Raw genomic sequence first — 12,838 nt, forward strand, 5'->3', positions numbered from 1 at the left:
GAGGTTTAGGGAGGGGATTATTCATAGTAACAGTCATGTTATATTGGATACTATTAAATTTGGCATCACTCTTGTTATGGCTTGAATAAAGAGTCAGACTAGATACTGCAAGCTCAAAGTAAGTGTGACCGTAGTCCTTTATTACAGATCTCACAGTGCCTCTCCATCCTGTGAGGCCTCCTTATATACAGGTGCTCCCAAGGGATTGTGGGATCCCTTGGGACTCCAGGGGATAAGCCCTCTGGTTGTTAGACATGGTAATTATAGGTTTACATACATTACAACACTCCCCCAAAGTCAATAGTGTAACTATTTACAATGTGAGTCAATCTGGGGTCTTCCTTTCCCTGGTTGATTGTCTCGGTGCAAATGCTGGTGTTGGTGAGTCGTTTGTTGGGCCTTCACTGGGCTGCTGCGCAGCTGGCCTTGCTGGACTGCTGGGGGTGGTGAGTCTTGCTGGGCTGCTGCGGGTGATGGGTTCTGCTTCGTGGTCAACCTCTGTGTTGGTTGCCACTTGTGTGTGTGTTGGAGGGTCGAAAAAGGTAGCGTCTATTGTGGGTTGTTCTGGATAGTCCGTAAATCTGAATTTGGTTTGGTCCAAGTGTTTTCTGCAGGTGAGTCCATTTGCGAGTTTGAACACAAACACTCTACTCCCCTCTTTGGCCAAAACAGTGCCAGCAATCCACATGGAACCATGCCCATAGTTCAACAAAAATACAGGATCATTTACTTCAATTTCGCATGACACATTTGCGCGATCATGATATGTATTCTGTTGAAGCCGCCTGCTCTCTACCTGTTCGTGTAGATCAGGGTGGACTAACAAGAGCCTTGTCTTAAGTATCCTTTTCATGATCAGTTCGGGGGGAGGGACCCCAGTGAGCGAATGGGGTCTTATGCGGTAACTAAGCAGGACTTGGGATAAGCGCGTCTCCAGTGAGCCTTCAGTTACCCTTTTCAAGCACTGCTTGATTGTTTGAACTGCTCGTTCTGCCTGACCGTTGGACGCTGGCTTAAACGGGGCAGACGTGACATGTTTGATCTCATTGCGGGTCATGAACTCCTTGAATTCGGCACTGGTAAAGCACGGCCCATTGTCACTTACAAGGACATCAGGCAGGCCGTACATGGCAAACATGGCCCGTAGGCTTTCAATTGTGGCAGCGAACATGCTTGCCGACATTATCACACATTCAATCCATTTGGAGTACGCATCTACAACCACTAAAAACATTTTTCCCAAGAATGGGCCTGCATAGGCGACATGAGCCCTAGACCATGGTTTGGAGGGCCAGGATCATAAACTTAGTGGCGCCTCCCTGGGTGCATTGCTTAACTGTGAACATGTATTACATTTGTGCACTCTAAGTCTGCATCGATACCAGGCCAGCACACGTGGGATCTGGCTATTGCTTTCATCATTAGTGGAGATCATTAATGAAAGTGTCCCTGCCTTTTTTGGCACCACTACCCGATTACCCCATAGGAGGCAGTCTGCCTGTACAGACATTTCAGCTTTGCACTGCTGGTAAAGCTTTATTTCTTCCTGCATCTCTAACGGGACACTAGACCAATTCCCGTGGAGCACACAGTTTTTTACTAAGAACAGTAAGGGGTCCTGGCTGTTCTAGGTTCTAATCTGTTGGGCAGTAACAGGTGATTGCTCACTTACAAATGCTTCCATTACCATAACTAAATCTGCAGGCTATGCCATCTCCACCCCGGTGGTGGGCAATGGTAGCCTACTGAGAGCATCAGCACTCAGTTGCCTGGCCTGTGGCGGATGGTGTAGTTGTATGTGGACAACGTGAGTGCCCATCTCTGGATGCGGACCGATGCATTTGTATTTATCCCTTTATTTTCAGAAAAGAGGGATATTAGCGGCTTATGGTCGGTTTCCAATTCAAATTTGAGCCCTAACAGATATTGATGCATTTTCTTTACCCCGTAAACACGCCTAATGCTTCTTTTTCGATCATAGTGTAGGCCCCCTCGGCCTTAGACAGACTTTTGGATGCATAAGCAACCGGTTGCAATTTCCCAAATTTATTAGCTTGTTGCAATACACACCCGACCCCATACGACGCGCGTCACATGCTAATACCAAACACTTATATGGATCGCACAACACAAGCAATTTGTTTGAACATAACAACTTTCTAGCTTTCTCAAAAGCATTTTCTTGTCTTTTACCCTATATCCATTCATCTCCTTTATGCAGTACAGAGTGCAGGAGTTCTAACAATGTGCTAAGACCCGGTAAGAAGTTATCAAAATAGTTCAGGAGTCCTAGAAACGACCGCAGTTCTGTCATGTTCTGTGGTCTTGGTGCATTCTTGATTGCCTCCGTCTTCGAATCGGTGGGCCTGATGCCATCCGCCACGATTCTTCTCCCCAGGAACTCCACTTCAGGTGCCAGGAAAATGCACTTCGAGTGTTTTAGCCTGAGCCCCACACGATTAAGCTGACTAAGAACCTCCTCCAGGTTCTGTAGGTACTCAATGGTGTCCCGACCTGTAATCAAGATGTCGTCCTGGAAGACCACGGTGCACGGGACCGACTTCAGCAAGCTTTCCATGTTCCTCTGGAATATCGCTGCGGCTGATCGAATCCCAAACGGGCATCTGTTGTAAACGAAGAGACCTTTTTGCATGTTGATGCAAGTGAGGCCTTTCAAAGATTCCTCCAGCTCCTGCGTCATGTAGGCCGAGGTCAAGTCCAGCTTTGTGAACGTGTCCCTCCCACCAGCGTCACAAATAGATCATCTGCCTTTGGTAGCAGGTATTGATCCTGCAGCATGAAACGATTGATAGTTACTTTGCAATCACCACAGATTCTGATGGTGCTGTCTCCCTTGAGGACTGGAACAATCAGATTGGCACACTCATTGAATTTGATCGGCGAAATGATGCCTTCTCGTTGCAGCCTGTCCAGCTCGATCTCCACTCTCTCTCTCTCATCATGTAAGGCACCGCTCTTGCCTTGTGATGGATGGGTCGCGCCCCCGGAATCAAATGGATCTGCATTTTTGCTCCTTGGAACTTCCCGATGCCTGGTTGGAACAGCGAGGGGAACTTGCTTAGGAACTGGGCACATGAGGTATCATCGACGGACTAAAGGGCTTGGATGTCATCCCAGTTCCAGCATATCTTTCCCAGCCAGTTCCTGCCAAACAGCGTGGGGCCATTGCTCGGTACCACCCAGAGTGGTAAGTCGTGCACCGCTCCGTCATAGGAGACTTTTACGGTAGCGTTGCCAATTACGGGAATCAGTTCCATTGTGTACGTTCTAAGTTTGGTACGAATGGGAGTCAGGACTGGCCTTGAAGCCTTGTTGCACTACAACTTATTAAAAGTCTTTTTGCTCATTATGGACTGACTTGCGCCCGTGTCCAGCTCCATGGACACCGAAAGTCCATTTAATTCAACCTTCAGCATTATCGGGGGGCACTTTGTGGTAAATATGTGCACCCCATATACATATAGCTCTGCCTCCTCGGTCTGAGGCTCTGGTTCGTCATGATTCACTATGGATCTGTCCTCCTCTGCAACATGGTGGTTTGCAGGATTAGCAAGATTTGCAGCTTGCCTGCACATACGTTGGAGGTGTCCCATTGTCCCACAGCCCTTGCAAACGTATCCTTTGAAGCAGCATGAATGGAATCGATGACCACCCCCGCAGCCCCAACAAGATGTTAATGGTCTTGTATTCACCACCCTTGATGGCGGACTCTGAGTCATCTGCAGACGTGCAGTTACAGGCGTGTAAGTCCTGCCATGTACATTTCGATTCGAAAACAACGTTACTTTGTTCACAGTACTTGCAGCAGCACTAGTATTATGGGAAATTTGTTTGATATTGTCACTGGTGGAGATAAACGCCTGGGCTTTCGCTATGGCTTTACTGAAGGTTAGGGTCTCTATAGTCAAAAGTTTGTGAAATATTACTTCATGGCCAGTGCCAAGTACAAAGAAGTCCCTGAGGATATGCTCTAAGTGTCCTTCAAATTCGCAATGTCCTGCAAGGTGCCTTAGCTTCAGATGTACTACCAGTAAACCTGGTCAGAGAGCACATGGAGTATGCTCTAATCAAAATGGGCAGTCACTTGTTTCAACCAAAAAGTGATAAAGTAGCCATTGGCATTAACGTTAATTTCAAAGTTGCCAATCATAATGTTTCAAGCGCACCGTTTATTTCAGACAGAAACTGCCAGTGAGTTCCTAGAATGTTGTTCCATTGTTTAGCATCACTCCGACAGGAGCAACCAATATTACAGATGACCTTTAAGGTGAAGTATTTCCAGGGGACAGGTAGAGCATTTACAGAAACCTTTTAAGAAAAACTAGCAGAACATGCATCTTATGCTAGGCATGGCTATGAAAACTAAGATCCCCTGTCACTGATCTGGCAGGATACAGTATAGCAAATCCTAATCTTTTCTGGCATTCCACGTCCCCACAATATACTGGCCATCGCATTTAATGGGTAAATTGTGTTGGCACAAACGCACCTGCTACAAGGGTGGGGACTGCACTCAAACTATTATCTTTTTGGGTGGCAGCTGGAGAAATGTAGACTTGTGCCTTATAAAAGAGTTTAGCAGAAGTCTGACAGCAAAGGACTTTGTGAGGGAAGAATAGGCGGGTGTTAATTAACATTATTTGGTGAGTTAACCATAGTTTATTGGAGGTATTGGGCTATCAATTACGCCCTCTGGCTGCTGGCTGTTGGCTGTCCTGTCACACATCCTCTCCTCATGCTGTGGAGACCGAGAGCCTTTAACTCTCTCTTCATCATCATCATTTTCAACTTCTGGCAGCAGCAAGCCTTTCTTCATTGTGATATTATGCAGAATGCAGCAAGCTGCAATGACTCTTGAGAGTCACTGGACTGTATTGTAGGTCTCCATCAGATTTATCCAGACACCTAAACGGGATTTGGAAATTCCTATAGTCTGCTCTATGTCACATCATGTAGTGGTGTGGGCTCATTATATCTGCTGTCTGTGGGGATAGCCCTGATCACCAGTCAACCAATCATGAGGGCTAACATGGTGAATTGCTGCATGATGAAAGTATCATGGCAGCTTCTTGGGTATCTGACATTGACATGTACAATAAAGTGATTGGCATTGCACATGCTGGAATTAATAGAATACAAGCCTTCCCTATTCATAAAATTGAGAGTGTTGACATATAGCGATTTGAGTGCCCATTTGTCCTATCAACATTTTCCAAGCATTTCAGAAATTCTATATTGGACCTAAAAGATATTATCCGGTCATTTAGCTAATTACAGTTTTGTGGGAGCTTGCTGTGCACAGATTGTCTACTGCATTTCTTCATTATGACAGTGACTACACTGCAAAGGTACTTACTTGGCTGTAAAGTGCTTTGGGACGTCCTGAGGTCGTGAAAGGCGCAATATAAATGCAAATGCTTTGGCCTAAAAATTGGCCTCCTTAGCACCTCCTGTTATGCCTTGCGCATCACCCCGGTAGCCCCCCAGTCCCGCACTTTGGTTTCACCCACTGCAGCATCACCGGGCTAAAACACCAGCAGCTGCAGGAGGCATTCATCGGGAGGTCGGGCGCTTTGGGGCCAATGCTTAAAGGCGAGGTGGCCGAGGTAAGTAAAAAAAAAAATTACTCCTCTGTTTCAATTTTTCTCAGATATTCTTTGCCAGCAATCGATCAACCCAGCAATCTGCTGCAGTGTATCGGGCTGATCATCTGGATCGCAGCTGCCATCAGGGAGAAGGTAAGTTCTTCTTTTACAGAGCCTGCAGCGATGGCCCTTCCCTTTGAGTACCGTCCCGCCTGCTGCCTCTTGCACTCCAGGAAGGAATGTGAAGCGCTTTATTTAGCGCTCCACTTTCTTCCTGGAGCACAAATGCCGAATTTTTTTCGTTTGAAAACATTAGCGCCTGACGCTAATTTTTCAAAATATTTAAAAGTTAGCGCCCCAAACAGGTCATTCCCAAATTTCTCCCCTTTCTTTTTTTTAATACTTTCTTTAAGTGATGGAGTAATTTGGAATACTATGTTTGGACCAGAAATATGCTTGAATTCATATGCCCATTTTAAATTCCTAATTAGACCATCTTATATTTGTCTATTGGAAATCATGGAATTGGGATTAAAGAGGACAACTGATTTGTAGATAATCTGATAAACATATTTCTTATTAAATACATAGCAATATATTCTGACTTACAGAAAGCTATCATTGACTTTCAAGTGCCAGGACTATAAAATCAATACATCAAAACAAGTATTTTAATAATATAACTGAAAACCTCATTCATATTCATGTTTCTCTATATAATTAATGTTAGCTAAACTATTGTCTGAAAAGATGTTAGTTAAAATTCATTCTATAGACTTAAAATATAAAACTGCTCTTAATTTAGTTCTAATGGGCAATCTCGCTCACAAAAGCCATAAGAGTCCTGCTGCGAGGAAGCAAAACATACCACACCTGTTGAATAGGGAGTGCTACAACATCGCACGTCGGGAGTATAAAAGCTGGAGCGTGCCACTGCAGCTTCCAGCGCGAGTCATCCCAAGTGGGCGATGACTTTGGCCCAGGACGCCGGTTAGAGCATAGGCGGGAACATCGGCGGGGCCCAGGCACAGCAGAGGAGCTGGAAGGTCGTAGCGGAGATGCGGCAAATGAGGGTACGGGGCCCAGAAGAGCCGAGGGCCTAGGGGCAGTACGGGTCAGCCCACACTGCGATTTGTGTGCGCACTAGGTCCGTGCAGCAGAGCAGATCTCCAGTCGTCCTGGTTAACCCTTGCTACTGGATAAAGGCCTAGTTCTGTCAAGCCCGTGTGGTGGCTGATGTGCAACGGTCATCACACGTTAAAAAAATCCATGCACAGACATATTCCACCCCTGGAATTCAGGACTGGAATATCAGGTCTGTTATATATGTGGACCTGTATTTACTCTGTACAGCCACAGAGGGCTCATTCCCCGGAGTCCCAACGGATCCCATAATCTCTTGGGAGCACAGGTATTTAAGAAGACTTCACAGGTTAGAGAGGCACTCTGGAGACCTGCAATAAAAGACTAAGGTCGCACTTTACTTTGAGCTCACAGTGTTCAGTCTGACTCTTTCTCCACACACAACAACTGGTGACGAGATACAGATAGCGAACCCAAAGATGCAGAGAACAGTGGGCATCCTGGAGACATTTTTGGAGGGAGAAGATTGGGAAACTTTTGTGGAGCGACTCGACCAGTACTTCGTGGCCAACGAGTGAGATGGAGAAGAGAACGCTGCCAAATGAAGGGCGATCCTCCTTTCCATCTGTGGGGCACCAACGTATGGCCTCATGAAGAATCTGCTCACTCCAGCGAAACCCAAGGAGAAATCGTGCGACGATTTGTGCACACTGGTCCGAGAACAATTGAACCGAAGGAAAATGTTCTGATGGCAAGGTACTGGTTCTACACCTAAAAAAGGTCTGAAGGCCAGGAAGTGGTGAGTTATGTCGCCGAGCTGAGACGCCTTGCAGGACATTGCAAATTTGAAGGACATTTGGAGCACATGCTCAGAGACTTTTTCGTACTTGGCATTGGCCACGAAACCATACTTTGCAAACTTTTGACTGTAGAGACCCCAACCTTGAGTAAGGCCATAGCAATAGCCCAGGCATTCATTGCCACCAGTGACAATACGAAGTAAATCTCTCAGCACACAAGTGCTGCTACAAGTACTGTGAACAAAGTGGTATTGTTTTCAAATCGTAACATACAGGGCAGGTCACACATACCTGCAGCTACACGTCCGCAGATGTCTCAGAGTCCACCATAATGCATTGTGAATACAAGGCCATTAACATCTTGTTGGCGCTGCGGGGGTGAAAATCGTTTTCATTCATGCCGATTCAAAGAATACATTTGCAAGGGCTGTGGAACACTGTGACACCTCCAACAATTGTGCAGGTGAGCTGCTAAGCCTGTTAAACCTGCAAACCACCATGTTGCAGAGGAGGACAGATCCACGGAGGATCACTACGAACCAAGCCTCAGATAGAGGAGGCAGAGGTGCATGGGGTGCACACATTCACCACGAATTGTCCCCCGATAATGCTGAATGTTGAACTAAATGGACTCCCGGTGTCAATAGAGCTGGACACGGGTGCGAGCCAGTCCATCATGGGCAAAAAGACTTTTGAAAGGTTGTGGTGCAACAAGGCCTCAAGGTCAGTCTTAACTCCAGTTCACACGAGACTAAGAACTTGCACTAAAGAACTGATTCCTGTAATCGGCAGTGCTACCGTAAAGGTCTCCTACGACGGAGTGGTGCACAAGCTACCACTCTGGGTGGTACTGGGCGATGGTTCCACGCTGCTCACCAGGAGCTGGCTGCGAAAGATACGCTGGAACTGGCACGACGTCCGAGCACTATCGCCTGCTGACGACACTTCATGTGCCCAGGTCTTAAACAAATTTCCTTCGCTGTTCGAACCAGGCATCAGGAAATTCCAAGGAGCAAAAGTGCAGATCCACCTAATTCCGAGGGCGCGACCCATCCATCACAAGGCGAGAGCAGTACCGTACATGATGAGAGAAAGGGTAGAGATCAAGCTAGACCGGCTGCAACGAGAGGGCATCATTTCACCAATCGAGTTCAGCGAGTGGGCCAGTCCTATTGTCCCAGTCCTCAAGGGAGACGGCACTGTCAGAATCTGTGCCGATTACAAAGTAACTATCAATCGTTTCTCACTGCAGGACCAATACCCACTACCAAAAGCCAACAACCTCTTTGCAACGCTGGCGGGAGGAAAGACGTTCACGAAGCTGGATCTGACTTCAGCCTACATGACGCAGGAATTGGAGGAATCATCGAAGGCCCTCACCTGCATCAACACGCACAAAGGTCTTTGTGTTTATAACAGATGCCCGTTTGGAATCCGATCAGCGGTGGCGATATTCCAGAGAAACATGGAAAGTTTACTGAAGTCGGTCCGCACACCGTGGTCTTCCAGGACGATATCTTGGTCACAGGTCGGAACACAGTCGAGCACCTGCAGAACCTGGAGGAGGTTCTTAGTCGACTCAACCGCGTGGGGCTCAGGTTAAAACGCTCGAAGTGCATTTTCTTGGCACCTGAAGTGGAGTTCCTGGGAAGGAGGATTGTGGCGGATGGCATCAGGCCCACCAATGCGAAGACGGAGGCAATCGGGAACGCACCGAGGCCACAGAACGTGACGGAGCTGCGGTATTTCTAGGACTCTTGAACTACTTTGGCAACTTCTTACCAGATCTCAGAACCCTGCTAGAACCACTACATGTCTTACTATGAAAAGGGGATGAATGGGTTTGGGGCAAAAGCCAAGAAAATGCCTTTGTAAAAGCGAGAAAATTGTTATGCTCAAACAAATTGCTTGTGTTGTATGATCCATGTAAGCGTTTGGTACTGGCATGTGATACATCGTCATATGGCGTCGGGTGTGTATTGCAACAAGCTAATGATTTCAGGAAACTGCAACCGGTTGCTTATGCATCCATGAGTCTGTCTAAGGCCGAGAGAGCCTACAACATGATTGAAAAAGAAGCGTTAGCGTCTGTCTATGCGGTAAAGAAAATGCATCAATACATGTTTGGGCTAAAATTCAAACTGGAAACTGACCATAGAAACATAGAAACATAGAAAATACGTGCAGGAATAGGCCATTCGGCCCTTCAAGCCTGCACCACCATTCAATAAGATCATGGCTGATCATTCCCTCAGTATCCCTTTCCCGCTTTCTCTCCATACCCCTTGATCCCCTTAGCCGTAAGGGCCATATCTAACTCCCTCTTGAATATATCCAATGAACTGGCATCAACAATTCTCTGCAGCAGGGAATTCCACAGGTTAACAACTCTCCTCATTTTCTCCTCATCTCAGTACTGAATGGCCTACCCCTTATCCTAAGTCTCTGTCCCCTGGTTCTCGACTTAGCCAATACCGGGAACAATCGATCAGCATCTAACCTGTCCCGTTCCATCAGAATCTTGTATGTTTCTATGAGATCCCTTCTTATCCTTCTACACTTCAAAGTATAAAGGCCCAGTTGATCCAGTCTCTCCTCATGTTCAGTCCAGCCATCCCGGGAATCAGTCTGGTGAACCTTCGCTGCACTCCCTCAATAGCAAGAACGTCCTTCCTCAGATTAGGAGACCAAAACAGAACACAATATTCCAGATGAGGCCTCATCAAGGCTCTGTACAACTGCAGTAAGATCTCCCTGCTCCTATACTCAAATCCCCTAACTATGAAGGCCAACATACCATTTGCCTTCTTCACCGCCTGCTGTACCTGTATGCCAACTTTCAATAACTGATGAACCATGACACCCAGGTCTCGTTGCACCTCCCCTTTTCCTAATCTGCCACCATTCAGATAATATTTTGCCTTTGCGTTTTTGCCCCCAAAGTGGATAATCTCACATTTACCCACATTATACTGCATCTGCCATGCATTTGCCCATTCACCTAACCTGTCCAAATCACCCTGCAGCCTCTTAGCATCCCCCTCACAGCTCACACCGCCACCCAATTTAGTGTCATCTGCAAACTTGGAGATATTACACTCAATTCCTTCATCCAAATCATTGATGTATATTGTAAAGAGCTGGGGTCCCAGCACTGAGCCCTGCGGCACTCCACTAGTCACTGGCTGCCATTCTGATAAGGACCCGTTTATCCTCTGCTTCCTGTCTGCCAACCAGTTCTCTATCCACGTCAGTATATTACCCCCAATACCATGTGCTTTGATTTTGCACACCAATCTCTTGTGTGGGACCTTGTCAAAAGCCTTTTGAAAGTCCAAATACACCACATCCACTGGTTCTCCCTTGTCCACTCTATTAGTTACATCCTTAAAAATTTCTAGAAGATTTGTCAAGCATGATTTCCCCTTCATAAATCCATGCTGACTTGGACCGATCCTGTCACTGCTTTCCAAATGTGCTGCTATTTCATCCTTAATGATTGATTCCAACATTTTCCCACTCCTGATGTCAGGCTAACCGATCTATAATTACCCGCTTTCTCTCTCCCTCCCTTTTTAAAAAGTGGTGTTACATTAGCTACCCTCCAGTCCATAGTAACTGATCCAGAGTCAATAGACTGTTGGAAAATGATCATCAATGCATCCACTATTTCTAGAACCACTTCCTTAAGTACTCTGGAATGCAGACTATCTGGCCCCGGGGATTTATCGGCCTTTAATCCCATCAATTTCCCTAACACAATTTCCCACGTAATAAGGATATCCTTCAGTTCCTTCTTCTCACTAGACCCTCAGTCCCCTAGTACTTCCGGAAGGTTATTTATGTCTTCCATCGTGAAGACAGAACCAAAGTATTTGTTCAATTGCTCTGCCATTTCTTTGTTCCTCATTATAAATTCACCTGAATCCGACTGCAAGGGACCTACGTTTGTCTTCACTAATCTTTTTCTCTTCACATATCTATAGAAGCTTTTGCAGTCAGTTTTTATGTTCCCGGCAAGCTTCTTCTCATACTCTATTTTCCCCCTCTTAATTAAACCCTTTATCCTCCTCCACTGAATTCTAAATTTCTCTCAGTCCTCAGGTTTGCTGCTTTTTCTGGCCAATTTATATGCTTCTTCCTTGGATTTAACACTATCCTTAATTTCCCTTGTTAGCCACGGTTGAGCCACCTTTCCCGTTTTATTTTTACTCCAGACAAGGATGTACAATTGCTGAAGTTTATCCATGTGATCTTTAAATGTTTGCCATTGCCTATCCACCATCAACCCTTTAAGAATCATTTACCAGTCTATTCTAGCCAATTCACGCCTCAAACCATCGAAGTTACCTTTCCTTAAGTTCAGGACCCTAGTTTCATAATTAACTGTGTCACTCTCCATCCTAATAAAGAATTCTACCATGTTATGTTCACTTTTCCCCTAGGGGTCTCGCACAACAAGAATGCTAATTATTATACATCACCCAGTCTAAGATGGCCAGCTCTCTGGTTGGTTCCTCGACATATTGGTCTGGAAAACCATCCCTAATACACTCCAGGAAATCCTCCTCCACCTCATTGCTACCAGTTTGGTTCGCCCAATCTATATGTAGATTAAAGTCACCCATGATAACTGCTGTACCTTTATTGCATGCATCCCTAATTTCTTGTTTGATGCTGTCCCCAACCTTATTACTACTGTTTGATGTTCTGTACACAACTCACACTAGCATTTTCTGCCCCTTGGTATTCCGTAGCTCCACCCATACCGATTCCACATCATCCAAGCTAATGTCCTTCCTTACAATTGCATTAATTTCCTCATTTACCAGCAATGCCACCCCACCTCCTTAGTTAGTTTAACTCCTCCCCAACAGCACTCGCAAACACTCCCCTAGGACATTGGTTCTGGTCCTGCCCAGGTGCAGACCGTCCGGTTTGTACTGGTCCCACCTCCCCCAGAACCGGTTCCAATGTCCCAGGAATTTGAATCCCTCCCTTCTGCACCATTCCTGAAGCCATGTATTGATCTGAGCTATCCTGCGATTCCTACTCTGACTAGCACGTGGCACTGGTAGCAATCCTGAGATTACTACTTTTGAGGTCCTACTTTTTAAGTTAGCTCCTCGCTCCCTAAATTCGTCTTGTAGGACCTCATCCCGTTTTTTACCTATATCGTTGGGACCTATATGCACCACGACAACTGGCTGTTCACCCTCCCTTTTCAGAAAGCCCTGCACCCGCTCCGAGACATCCTTGACCCATGCACCAGGAAGGCAACATAACATTCTGGAGTCCCTGGCACTATTTCGAAGAAGAGCAGCGGAATTACTCCAGTTGTCCTGGCCA

Source organism: Pristiophorus japonicus, chromosome 15, assembly GCF_044704955.1.
Source record: "Pristiophorus japonicus isolate sPriJap1 chromosome 15, sPriJap1.hap1, whole genome shotgun sequence".
Taxonomy (NCBI): Eukaryota; Metazoa; Chordata; class Chondrichthyes; family Pristiophoridae; genus Pristiophorus; species Pristiophorus japonicus.